This window comes from Sus scrofa, chromosome 13 (assembly GCF_000003025.6).
Source record: "Sus scrofa isolate TJ Tabasco breed Duroc chromosome 13, Sscrofa11.1, whole genome shotgun sequence".
Classification (NCBI taxonomy): Eukaryota; Metazoa; Chordata; class Mammalia; order Artiodactyla; family Suidae; genus Sus; species Sus scrofa.
In genome coordinates, this window is record NC_010455.5 from 144,554,581 (window position 1) to 144,567,859 (window position 13,279).

Genomic DNA, 13,279 nt, shown 5'->3' on the forward strand with positions numbered 1-13,279 from the left:
AAAATGCCATCAATCACTTCTGCCCATATTCTATTGGCCAGAACTCACCACAGGACCCCACCTACCTAGAGGTGAGGGAAGGTTGGGTAATATAATCTAGCTAAATGCTGAGTCAGAAAGGATAGGCCAGGAAGTTAGTGAATGACCAGTCCATTTTTGCAACTACCTAGTCCTGAAATTAGGAATGCAGTTAAAGCCTCCTTACTTTGCATCCTTGGTATACACAAATTATGGCTAAACACCTTCCCTCTGTCTTTCTGGGTGATGCTGCTGCTCCAAAGCCTCGGCAATGCTTAGGAACCCTGTCAGCTAGGCCTCCCTCCCACCCAGGTCCTCCCCATCCCCACCCTCTGCTCCCCATGGTGAAATTATTGCTGGTGACAGTGAAAAGTTGCTTAAGGTGGTTGCGTAGGTGGGGAGAAGTAACCAGTTACAAATTATTGCTTGAGACACTGAATTTGTAATTTTACCCCTGTCCCCTTTTCCAGATTCCTCCAAATCCACAGTGCTCTAGAGATAATTTCTTCCTGTTTTCTTAGGCTACAGCCTGAGCTTATTTTAAACACTAGTGCCCACCCTTAGGGTTTCCTGACACTCATCTTATGGGCAAGACTGCATGCCAACTTGAGGACATGAATCAAGTTTAAAAATAGTATTTCTGTCCCCACCCATAACTTTCAAAAAAATAGGTATAGGGATATTCTTGTGAGAGATAAAATTGGTACCTAGCCCCTGCCCCAGCTTCCCCTTTATTTTTAATTACTTCCTTCCTCCAACTGTTTTCCACACTATCTGAATTGTATCAGCCCCAGGCATATGGGAAAGTGGGTACCTCCGGATGGCTATTGTCAGTCAGGAAATAGCTACCATCAAACACTGTTTGCTAATGATCATATTTGATGTGATAAAATGGATGTGAATATTAAGTTTGAACCATCTCGGCATCATCTCAGATTTTAAAAAAACAGGCATGAAAATTGACAGCTTTGAATAAACCATTTTCTTTCTATTTTCTGTAATTCTGACATATTCACATTTCACTAAATAAGAGTGAACACCACCATCCGCCCACTCACCAGGCGTTCACTTTATATATAGCTATAGATTTTCAAGGCAAAACAAAGCAAAAAAGATTCATGTAATACAGAATTTCTGGTGGGGTTTTGAAGAGAGCTGGGACTAAAATTATATATTTAAAATCTAGTCCTGATTGAGGTTCTACAAAATGCTCTTGGTTAAGGCACCACACATCCTTGTGCTTCAACTGCTTGTTTATTATCCATTCAATACTTTTGTGTATGCTCTGAATACCTGGAACTATGCTAGGTAGCTTCTGGAATACAGACCAGGATGATGATGTTCTTGCATAAGGAGCTCACAGCCTCATGGCTGCTATTAGAGAAGTACATATATGATAGTAACTGTTAAATCTGGTTCTTTAAAGATGAAGTATTATCCAGGCAGAGGACTTAAGCTTATTTATCTTTATGTTGAGTTTTCACCATGGACCAGGCACCACTGTTTGGGGAACTACAAATGTGATAAGACAGGACTGTAAGGGTTTAGATTTTAGAAGGCCTTGCATACCGTGCATGGATTTGGACTTCACGCACAGCATACAGGACTCTGTGGGTAAAGAGTCATAGGATCAGTTTCTTGGAACCACTTTCTACTTACCATCATGGTGGAAAGCACAAAAGGATTGCATAGATGCAGAGGTTATGCCACTATTTGGCAATTCTTTTACTTATTCACTCTCAAATCCTTAATTTCATATAATGAGCTATTTCTGGACCTTTTTCAAATAGACACGGTTGTTCAGTTCTCTTTGTGTTCTCACCTTGAACACATTCCACATTTCAATCATCGTGAGAGGAAACATTACTCTTGGCTTAAAGTACCTTTCTCCATTTCTTTCTACTCCTTGAGTGTTGAGAAGTCCCTGAAATCAAAGCTCTTGGAGCTTAACTGGAGGGGACTGGGAGGTACAACCCCTAGAAAAGAGCACAGTGTCATGAGTATGTGCCTTCGATTCTCTGTAGGCATCTAAAAACAGAATGTGGACAGGAAAAGCATGGAAGGTCCTCAGGTTAGCATGCTTCTGAGAGTGTGGGCTTATAAACTGGTTATACTTGCTTCTGGTTAACAGTGACATTCCCCGCTGGATTTCAAGTTCTGGCAACAACTCACTGACTCCCACCACCACTTTCCTTTCAAGAAATTCTGGCCCAAAAGGCCCCAGTAAGGTTATCCTTCCTGATAATGTATGATTTTCCTGGAACAATCTGAATACAATAATCTCTTGTGACCCACTAAGAAAGCCCACTTCTTCCCCCTGTCCAATCATCTTCCAGGGTTCAGAAGTCCTGGAAGAAATTTAAGCTTGAAAAAGAGCCTAGCCTAGACTTCTACTGAAGTTGTCCAGGAAGAGTTTGTGCTCTGCCCCCATTTCTCTTCCTCCTCGAGAAAATACTGGGCCTATAGTAACTTCCTTATCACAGTTCCACTGTAGGTGTTCACGACTGTGCCAGTGAGAAAAGGCTGAGGGAGTTTCCTCTCAGTGGGATATGGGGATCCACCTGCCTCAATAGCTGTCTGATAGCTTGTGGCCAAGACACCAGCAGCTGACTCCTGGGAAGTCCAGAGTGCTATGCTCAAGGGTTTCAGCTATTACCTTCCTCTATACCAGCTCCTAAGGATAGGCGAGTGGGGCAAAGCTTTTTGCAGGAAGTAGCCACACTTTCTTCACCCTTGCCCACCACAGACCAACTGACCAATATTTGTCAAATTTGGAGAGAGTTTAAAATGTAAAGTTCACTGAGAACTTTACATAGTTCTCTTACAGAACTTTGCACAGATTGAGCCCACATCAATCTCAGGTGGACCTAATTAATACATGTAAGGCTCCCTTAGCTGGTGCTCTCTGAACCAGACCTCTGACATCAGGGTATATCAGAGTATAGGCAGAACCCCTTTTATTAACCTCACAGGCATTCAGGAGAGTAACTTGCCCAGCTCTCCTGTTCTCATCATGTCCAAAAACTTGCTCATCAGTGCTTAGGCACTAAGAACAAAGATTGAAGGGTTCATCAGTTTGGAGATACTGATAACTTCAACACAGAGGGACAGGAGGAATCCTCTGAGACATTATCCTATGCACCTTTAGCATTTTTAGGGCTCATGTACCTGGTATTATTATTATTATAATTTTGCCTTTTTAGGGCTGCACTCACAGCATATGGGCATATGAAAGTTCCCAGGTTAGGAGATGAATTGGAACTGAACAGCTGGCCTACACCACAGTCACAGCAATGTGGGATCCAAGCCACATCTGCAACATACACCACAGCTCATGGCAATACTAGATCCTTAACCCACTGAGCAAGGCCAGGGATAGAATTCATGTCCTCATGGATACTAGTCAGGTTCCTTATCACTGAGCCACAATGGGAATTCCCATGCCTGGTATTATTGAGGAATCATAGTAGTATTCCCTAGTTAAGGTTTACATAGCTTCCTCACTAGAACTAGAAAAGCACTGCCCCTAAATCTCAACTTTCAGTAATTATTTCTTTCAGAAGCAAGAGGGAAATTTTTATTAAGAGTAGTGGAGGAGAAATACTTCTAATAGCAAGTAGGGTTCTTCTCCCTAACTATATTTAATTTGCCATCCAGGGCTCTTCTCTTGGAAATGGGGTCACCTTTTTTTTTTTTTTTTTTTTAAGAAAGCTGAATCAAAGAAGGATGGATTTGCAGATCATATTTCACGACATTGTTGGGGAAATGAATTAGAGTCAACAGACTGGAACACCTTATAAAAGCTGCATCAGAATCACTACCCTGCTGGTAATAATAGCCACTAGAAATGTACGTCTTTAGTGATTCTAATTCCTCTTATGAGCTTGCTATCTTCTAGTCTTAACATGGACTCTACCATCCCAAGAATTTAGGAAGGGTTTCTTTTTGTCTGCCTAAACTGCTGTGTTGCTGATAGAGTCCCATCTAGAATTAAGAAAAAAAAAATGATGTGAGAAAAAAATGCTTAGGTTTAGTGCATGTGTGCTATGATGCCTGTGATGTAATTTAAGCTGCAACCAGACTCATGTTAACACTATTGCAAATGGTGTGCACATGTAATGATAATACTCGTTCCTTATTGACATGGCTCAGACTACTGACAGCCACCCCCAAGCCAAAGCTTTCTGCAACCTCTCTGACTAGTATTCAGGGGCTGCTATTGGAGTTTCAGCTCCAAAGAAAAGATATTGTTGTACATAAAGAGATGTTTTACTCTCTGAAAGACCAGACTGCCAAAGGGCTCAGTTCCTGGGTGTGGGCAACATGAGAGTCCCTCTCACAGGAAGACAGTGATTATCTAGAGAGAATTCTGACTCAACAAGGTTCCCGGAAGCTTCCGCAGTGTCTTTCATAGCAACCTAGAAACCACAAGACCCTTTTATCCCTTCATTATATAGTTATCCTTTTTCTCAACAAATGATTATTCAACACACACTATTTGGCAGACATCATTCTAGCCCAGTATTTCTCAGCCTTTAGCTTGCATCAGAGTTGTCTGAAGAGCTTTTTAAAACACATATTACCAGCATCCCACGTCCAGAATTTCTAATTCAGTAGATCTGGGGTAGGAGCCAAGAATTATGTTTTCAACAAGTTCCCAGGTACTAATTATGCTTCTGGTCCAGGGACCACACTTTGATAACCTCTGTTCTACTTACTAGAAAAACAAATAAATAAAAAGGTACACATAGAAAAAAAATCTCTATTATCCTGAAAATTATATTTTCTCTTCTGTCAAAAGAGAAACCTCAGTGACCCACTAAAACTGGAGTTCAATAGTTCAATCTACCAGCATGAAGAAAGTTGGCTTCTCTTTTCCAAAGTACAGGATGGACTGTGTCTTCAAAAAACATAATTGGTTGATCTCCATTCACTGGGAGATAAAATAGTCTCACCTTCTCCCACACAATGGGTCAAATCACTCTTTATAATGGTGTAAAAAATAAGACAAGAATTTAATCTCCGTCTTAAAATAGGTAAACATTCACTTCCTTCTACATTAATTTTGGGAAAAATTCTCTTGTAAAAGATGGATTGAAGGAAGCAAGTTAGACAATTATAAACTTGGCCAATAAAAGATCAAATTCCTTATATGTATAACTGATTCACTCTGCTGTATACCTGAAACTAATACAACATTGTAAGCCAACTATACTCCAATAAAATTAAATTAAAAAATAAAATAAATGTTGATGATGTTTTTTAAAAAGATCAGATTCTGAGTAAACACAATAGTAATGGAGGTAAATAATAGAAGGAAGGGAAGATTAGAGACGTTATAGAAGTAGAAGCAACTGGGCTTAAAAACTCATCTAGAATGAGAATGTGAGCATGATATCAAAAGCGAGTCCCAGATTTCTGTGTTGGAAATCATTCACTCATTTCTAAAATTAGTGAAACTTAAGGGAAAATAAGATTGAGGAAAAGTAAATGATCTCAATTTTACAAGTTCCTTGGGTCATCCAGATGGGAAAGTTCTATTAGGTAGCTGTGTCTAAAGAAGTAGAGGTCTGAAGTGAGTTCTAGGCTGCAGATAAAGATTTCTGAGCCACAGCTTATACACAGAAGTATCAGAATATGCAGTGGAAGAAACATCCTGGATTATAAAGCTAAGGTCACAATTTGCGACATACCAATACTAAACAAGCGGACAAAAGAAGGTCATAGAGAAAACTGGAAAAGATTATCAAAGGAGAATGAGAAGGAAACAATATTTCAGAAGCCAAAGGAGATGTTCCTTTCAAGAGAGGAACATCCACTGCCATAGAGAAGCCCAACAAGATGAGTCTTGAAAAGACTTCATTAGATTTGGCATTTAGGTCATTAGAGAGTTTTGTTGAAGTGTGAGGGACAGACATTTAATTTCGGTAGGATGAGACTGAGAGGAACTGAGATAGGAAAGAAGGTAGATCTACAATATCCTTTTGAGTAGTTTTTCTATGAAGTGAAGGACACAAAGGGTGTGTTTTAGGGAGGTTTTTTTTTGAGAGGCTTAAAATGTTGATATGTTGAGGGGAATAATCTAAATGAAGGATAAGAAAAAGCTGAAACACAGAAGAGAAAGCAAAAGAGAGACAGAGACAATAAGAGACAGAAAGAATGGGAATGACCAAGAAAACAGATATGTGAATTCTCTTTGAGTAGGAGGAGTATTACTTGCTTGACAAGACTTGAAGAAAAGGAAGGAAGGTTACATGCACTAAGTGATTCATCATAGGAAGGTGAGGAAGTCTGCAACTGACAATCTCTAACTTTTTAATGAAGTAGGAGAAAAAGTTGTTTCCTGAGATGGAAAAGAGACCCAATAAATAGTTTGTGGAGGGAAACATTTGAAGGAGTCACTGTGTGAGAAGCAGAAGAATCAACCAGGGACACATGAAAAAAAATCAGATAGTGTGGAGAACCCAAGTAGGGTACCAGACCATGACTTTGTAATGACACCATTCTTCTCAGTAGCCTTCAACAGTCCAAGTGAGGAGTGGAGAAGGAGAGTTGAAGGATGACTCAATGGGTGGTTTGCTTCATCAGAATGACAACAAGGCTACAAAATTAAGAACATTAGCAAGACAGGGCTAAGTGATGGGCAGTGGAGTCTGGTATACAGACTTCCGGAAGTAAGCAAAACTATGAATGGAATGAATGATGAACTTAGTGAAACGTGTTGGAGAGAGATTTAAGAGACAGAAGAAACAATGTTCAGTAGCTAGTGTATTTATCATTTTACATTTATGTAACACTATGATCTAAGTGTTGTTTAATATTAATTTATTGAGTCCATATAACAGATAGCAACCTTAAAAACCATTATTATGATTATGTACTCCAATATACAGATGTGGAAATCTGAGTCACAGAGAAATTTACTTGCTTGTGATCATAAGATATTAAGTGATAGAGGTAGAATTTAAACCAAGGCAATTCGGCTATGGTAGTTGATTACTATGGTAATCAGTACCCTATGTTGCCTCCTTTTTGACATTTTAGATTTCAGAGTTTCTCTAGGCCAACAGGTTTCAATCTTGGTTATACTTTAGATTTAGCAATTCCATAGCCCCAACTCAGAATTCCTGGAAGTGGGATCAGGGATTTGTGTTTTATAAAGTTTCCCAAGTGATTACAACGTGCAGACTAGAGTGAGAACCATTCATCCAGGAACTAAATAAAGAAGAAGCAGAAGTCAATATGATCATGTTGATAGACAAACCAAAGTGAAGGAAACTAGAGTCAAAACACTAACAAGATAATGCTACCACCCAGGTGGGATCTAGTAGACTTCAGAACCTCTAAGGACAATTAGATGTATAGAGAATGTGAAGAAAGGCTAAAATCCGGATGCTAATATCTCTAAAGAATAGCGATGGAAATTAGTGCCTAATTTCAACCCCTGTCCCTGATTACATTAGAAGCATTTATCCTCAGGCTCAAACTCTGTTAAAAAAATTAAAAGATCTTCCTGGGAAAAGCCAGGTTTTTACATATAAGTGCCACACCTCAGAGCAAAGCTTTCTTTAGTTTGGTGCTAGGGTATGTGAGGAATGGACCATGTAACTATCTGCTTCTTCTGCTCCTGCAGTCTAAAATGAAGCATGCCAACCAAAAACCTTACACAACTAGAATACAAATGCCCTTAAAAGTAACAAGCCTCAATAACTGTATAAGAAAACCTTGCCAGTTGACATAACCCTTATGAATGTTAACCAGCTACTGATGACTAAATCATTTGTTTCCTTTCAACTAAGAGGGTATTAATTGTAGAATACATAATTTTACATACCACTAAAGAAAAAAAAAAAAAAGCAGTGCCAGTTAAACTGTGACATTCTATCGATTCTAAGATGCATCCTGATTTCAAAGCTATTAAAATCTGAAAAAAAAGAATAAGCATATCTTAGAACTTATTTCATTCAGAATTTGAGAAAAACAATTAGCACAAAATAAGAAGGAAAATAAATAAAACTGACCTCAAAATAAACAAGAATAATTCAGAAGTTGGAAATATTGTATATGTTCAGAAAGATTTAAGAAAATATTCTAAAAAGATAAAAATAGGCTGCTATATCAAAATAAAGAAGTCTAAGAAAGAGGTTTTAGAAATTTAGAATATGATTAACAAATATTTTTAAACAAGGAAAAAGTTTAGAATAAACAGCTGAAGAAATTTCCCAGAATGCAAATCAACATAGAAAAGGACAGAAAATTTAATAGGGAAGTTGAAGGTTAGAAAATCATTGCAGGCTATCCAACACTAATGCCTATTAGCTAATGGCTATTCTACAAAGAAGGAGCATAGAAAATGGAAAAGAGGAATACATTTTAAAATAATGGAGTATATTGTTTAGAGCTGAAGTAGTACCCAAGTTTTCAGATTCAGGCTGGTAGAATGCCAAGCAGGATGAATGAAAAATTCACATTTCAAAGATAGAGGGAAAAAATCCTAAAAGCTTTCAAGAAAAGAAAAGAGGGGAGGGTATTCCTAACAAAAGAATTTCCAATAGAAACATTCTTCTTCAAGTAGCTCTGGTTTTTCACCCAAAGAAAATATGTATTACCTTCTCCATGGGTATGCTCACACTGCTTCATCTTAAATGAGTAATACTTATAGAATTTATTGAATTTTAAGTCTTACCATCAACCCAATTAACAAAACACAAAAATGTAATAGGTACTAAATTTTTACCTAATATGGTAAAGATAAGAAATAGTATCCATAGTAGAGATAGAAAGATATTTTATATCCATATCCATACACATACATACATATATGCATGGATTTAATTAGAGCTTTAAATCTACTATTAGAGATTGAAGGTAATGACAGAAGTGCTAAAATTTTTAAATGAGTATGAAGAGAGGTAAGATTATATAACTGGTCTAAATTCTTCATCTTTAATCTTTCAGTTTTTAGGTAAGATATAACTGGTTAGAGTGGTTCAGTAAAACAGTAGAGACATATTATTTAGAGTAATGGAGCTCACTAATACAAGATCCAAAAATAAAATCGTTCAAAGTGGGTTACTTCTTGGGAGTTGGACAGTAGGAGGTGGGGAGAGGGAATTTGGGTTGTTTTCATTTTTGTTATTGTTTTTTTGTTTTTGTTTTTTGGCCATGCCTGTGGCATGCAGAAGGGAAGTTCCCAGGCCAGGGATCAAACCCATGCCATAACAGTGACAATGCCAGATCCTTAACCACTGGGCCACTAGGGAATCCTGAGAATTTATTTTTATTTCATACTTATATATGATGCTTAGGTTTTTATCATCACTGCTTTTATGACAAAAATTTTATAAATTACTATCAGCCAAGATGATAGTAAATATAGATGCCTACAAAAGCAAAAAATTTTTCTACATAGGCATTCCTAGTTTCCCACAGCTATAAAATGAACCTCAATAATTGATGTGGAATGATCTGTAAGCCTCATTATAACCAGTAGCTTCCACATCTTCTGCATTGTCACAATATTCTATTTTGTTATCTACTACCACAAAATAGACAGAATTTATTTATTTTTTTACTTCTTTTTCTCTGGCCCCCTTCTGTAGGTTCTACTGAGCAACACAATGAACAAAAGGGAAGCTACTATAGGAAGGAAAAGAAGAACATTCTATAGAATTTATGGATCCTTTGACTTGAAAAGGAGTCCCTAAATAATTAGGAACTGACTGTTTCACAGAGTGCATGACCACCACAATTCAGAGTCCTTTCACACATTTGGAAGAATGGATTCTTTTATCTGCTAGCAATCTAATTTGGCCTATGGCACAATGAAGCTGATTTTGAGGTCAGAATTAGGGTAGATCTATGGCATCAACTCTCATAAGGTTTCAATAGCTAGATTGGGACAAAATTTAGGAGGAGAGCTATGGATGTGCTGCATCACAGGTGGGGCTCAACAGTACTTGCATGACTGAATTTTAGTGAGATTAGCAAGTAAATTCAAACCATGTTTTCAGCTAACTCTTACATAAACTCTGATGCAGATCCTTGTGTTAAACAAGTACCAAATACATCTCACACTGTATCTGACTATTTAGTGATCAACTGAGTGGAATGTTATGGGAAAGAACAAGAAATCCTACTGCATAATATGTGAGTACAGACAGGGAAAGCTTACCTTCCCATCTGCTGCCTCTGGCACTCATTAGTCACACTGGCATTCAGGGAATGGCAGGCAGGTGCAAAAGCTGGTGGGAAATGGAAGCTACAGAAAAAGAAGAAAAGGAAAAGTGAGTATTTTGCCTACGCAATCATGATACATGCTCACAATGATTATACCACCAAACAAGACATATATTTGTGTTCACCAAGTTCCTGCCTGCATCCTAGAATCAGAGGAAGCAAGTGTATGGACATTTTAAATAAATTTTTATTGCTGTTTGTAGCCATTAATAATTCAGAAATTTTGAGGTCTGATCTTAGAATAACCTACTATGAGATCAAGAAAACCTGTTTTTAATGATTACAGCATGGCTAGTCACATCTGGTTTTAGTTCTTTTATTACCTGATTTAAAAAACAAAACACCAGACTGAACCAATTCAAGACTCCCGAAAATCTTACTGCAGGTTAGAATAGTGAAGTTTTTCTATAGTAATTATACAATTTATTACTATAGGGAAAGGAAAATGCGAAGTTATTGGTAACAAAGGGAGTAGTAAGTATAAACATTAAATTTGGAGCCATATGACTTTTTGCCAAATCTTATTACCGCCACTTTCTTTTTGATCATTACTTCTGAGTCTGAATTTTCTCATCCTATTTTATATTTAAAGAGATGGACTAGACAATCTCTTTTACATATATAAAATTACACAGTAGTATCTGTATTTTGAAGGATAATATCTTAAATTTCTTAATACAGAGAGCTGCCATGTTGGAAATCTGGAGCAGAAGTGGATTAACGATGTTTTGTTATTGAAGACAACAGAGAAGAAGACATGGTTGTGATTATATATTTAGCTTGCAAAGCTCAGAAGATAGACTCAATAACTGGATAATGTATGACTATGACTTATTTGATTCAATTATAGTTTAAGCCTTCAGATTCCCTTACACTGAAGTAAAATAGTCACGTCATACCTATTACAATAGAACACATCATATTGCAGACTATATAAGATACTGATATCTAAAGAGACACAAAAGGGAGAAAGACATTTAGTGCTAGTGTCAAATTCTTTGGATGAGAAATTAACACAGTATAGAAAGTAGTGGCAATAGGAACTTATCTCAAGAATCAGAGAAGTTTCTTTTTGGCAGGTTTATTTTAAAAGAAGGGAAGAGACTGTTCTATCTTAATTAATTAGAAAAAGAGAGCAAGGAGGGAGGAATAAGAGCTCAAAATCCTTGACAGAGGAACCAGTATTTTCCCTATTCCACCACTATCATTTCTTAACCTCATTGCTAATTACTTGCTAAAATATGATACTCAAAAAAAAAAAGATTCAGTCTTCCAAGGCAATATAAATAAAAATGAAAATAAACAAATGGGACCTAATCAAACTGATAGGCTTTGCACAGCAAAGGAAATCATAAACAAAACCAAAAGACAACCTATGGACTGGAAGAAAACATTTGCAAACGATGTGACTGACAAGGGCTTAATTTCTTAATAATCATACTATTGTGACAATTTCAAAAAGCATTTGCTATAACATCTAGTACATATTGATAGTATGATTCTGTAACTGACTCATCAATGAACACGGTCCAATCAAACATAATTCAATTGGATCACCCAAATAAGTAATGGTTAAATAAAAAATTACTCTCTCAGAGGCAGTGAAAATCACTCACATTTCATGAAACGAAAGTCATGTACGGTCATACTGCTGGGGTGGAAATAGTTCTTGCGCAACTAAAAGGTAAGCACACTAAAGAAAGCAAGAGCAAGAACAGGCACACAGCATGCTCTTTCTGACCTTTTCCAAAGGGCTGTTACACCATTCTCTCCTCTACTTTCTGTCAAGTATAACAGATATAAGTAGTTTTGGTACACTCAATATAGAAGTCAAGAATTTCTTAAAAAATAGAAATTCCATTAAAATATTGCATGATACTTTTTATAAGGATTAAGGAAATGAATGTGCAATTAAAAATTCTCATTTTTGGAAGGAGAATTGATAGGTAAAAGATTTATTGTATTATCATCATTTACTGTTTAAAATTTAAGGTACTATATAAAGTTTTCTGTTTTCAAAAAATCTTACATGGTGTGGTAGATGTGAAAGAACAACTGTTGTTTCATATGTATTCTAACCAATTTACATTATATACTTGTATTAAATAACAGGTTTTCTAAGGAACATGCGCTTTTTAAAACTCATTAATTTCTTATTATAACATGTCTTACATTATCTTATAAGTTAAAAAGATATAAGGTTTAATACTCATTCATGAAAAAACTCCCAGTAAACTAGGAATAAAGGAGAATTTCTTCAGCTTAATAAAGAATATCTACAAAATCTCAACAGCTAGTATCATACTTAATGAAGAGATACTCAATGCTTTCCCATTAAGATCAAGAAGAAGGCAAAGATATCACCACTCACAACTGATTTTCAACACGGTACTAGAAGTTCTAGGCAATCCAATAAGACAAGAAAAGGAAATAAAAGGTATACGAAGTGGGAAGGGAGAAATAAAACTGTCTTTATTCACAGATGACATGATTGTTTATACAGAAAACCTGAAAGAATCAATTAAAAACTCTCATAATTAATAAGCAATTATAGCAAGGTTAATATACAAAAGTCAATTGCTTTCCTACATATCAGCAATTAACTAGTAGAATTTTAAATTAAAAAAATAACCATTTATATTAGCATTCCCCTAATAAATGGAGTACTTAGCTATAAATCTAACAAAATGTGTACAAGATCTATATGAGAAAAACTATAAAACTCTGATATACATAAAGAAAAACAAAATAAATGGAGAGATATTCCATGTTCATGGATAGGAACACTCAATATTATTAAGATGTCAGTTCTTTTCAACTTGTCTATAGATTCAATGAAATCCCAATCAAAAACTCAGCAAGTTATTTTGTGGATATCAACAAACTGATTCTAAGGTGTATATAGGGGTGAAAGACCCAGAATAGCCAACACAATATCAAAGGGAAAATCAAAGTTAGAGGACTGACACTACTTGATTTCAAGATGTATTACAAAGCTATAGAAATCAAGACAACATGATAT

At 36.4% G+C, this 13,279-nt stretch overlaps 1 long non-coding RNA gene across 1 annotated transcript in view; it reads right to left on the reverse strand.

Moving 5' to 3' along the window:
- LOC110255318 overlaps window positions 352-13,279 on the reverse strand; it is a 72,755-nt gene continuing 59,827 nt past the window's right edge. The window contains exons 4-5 of the long non-coding RNA XR_002338137.1: window positions 10,193-10,279; window positions 352-1,994 (exon numbers count right to left, since the gene is read on the reverse strand). This is a non-coding gene — a long non-coding RNA (uncharacterized LOC110255318). The remainder of the gene's footprint in view (window positions 1,995-10,192; window positions 10,280-13,279) is intronic.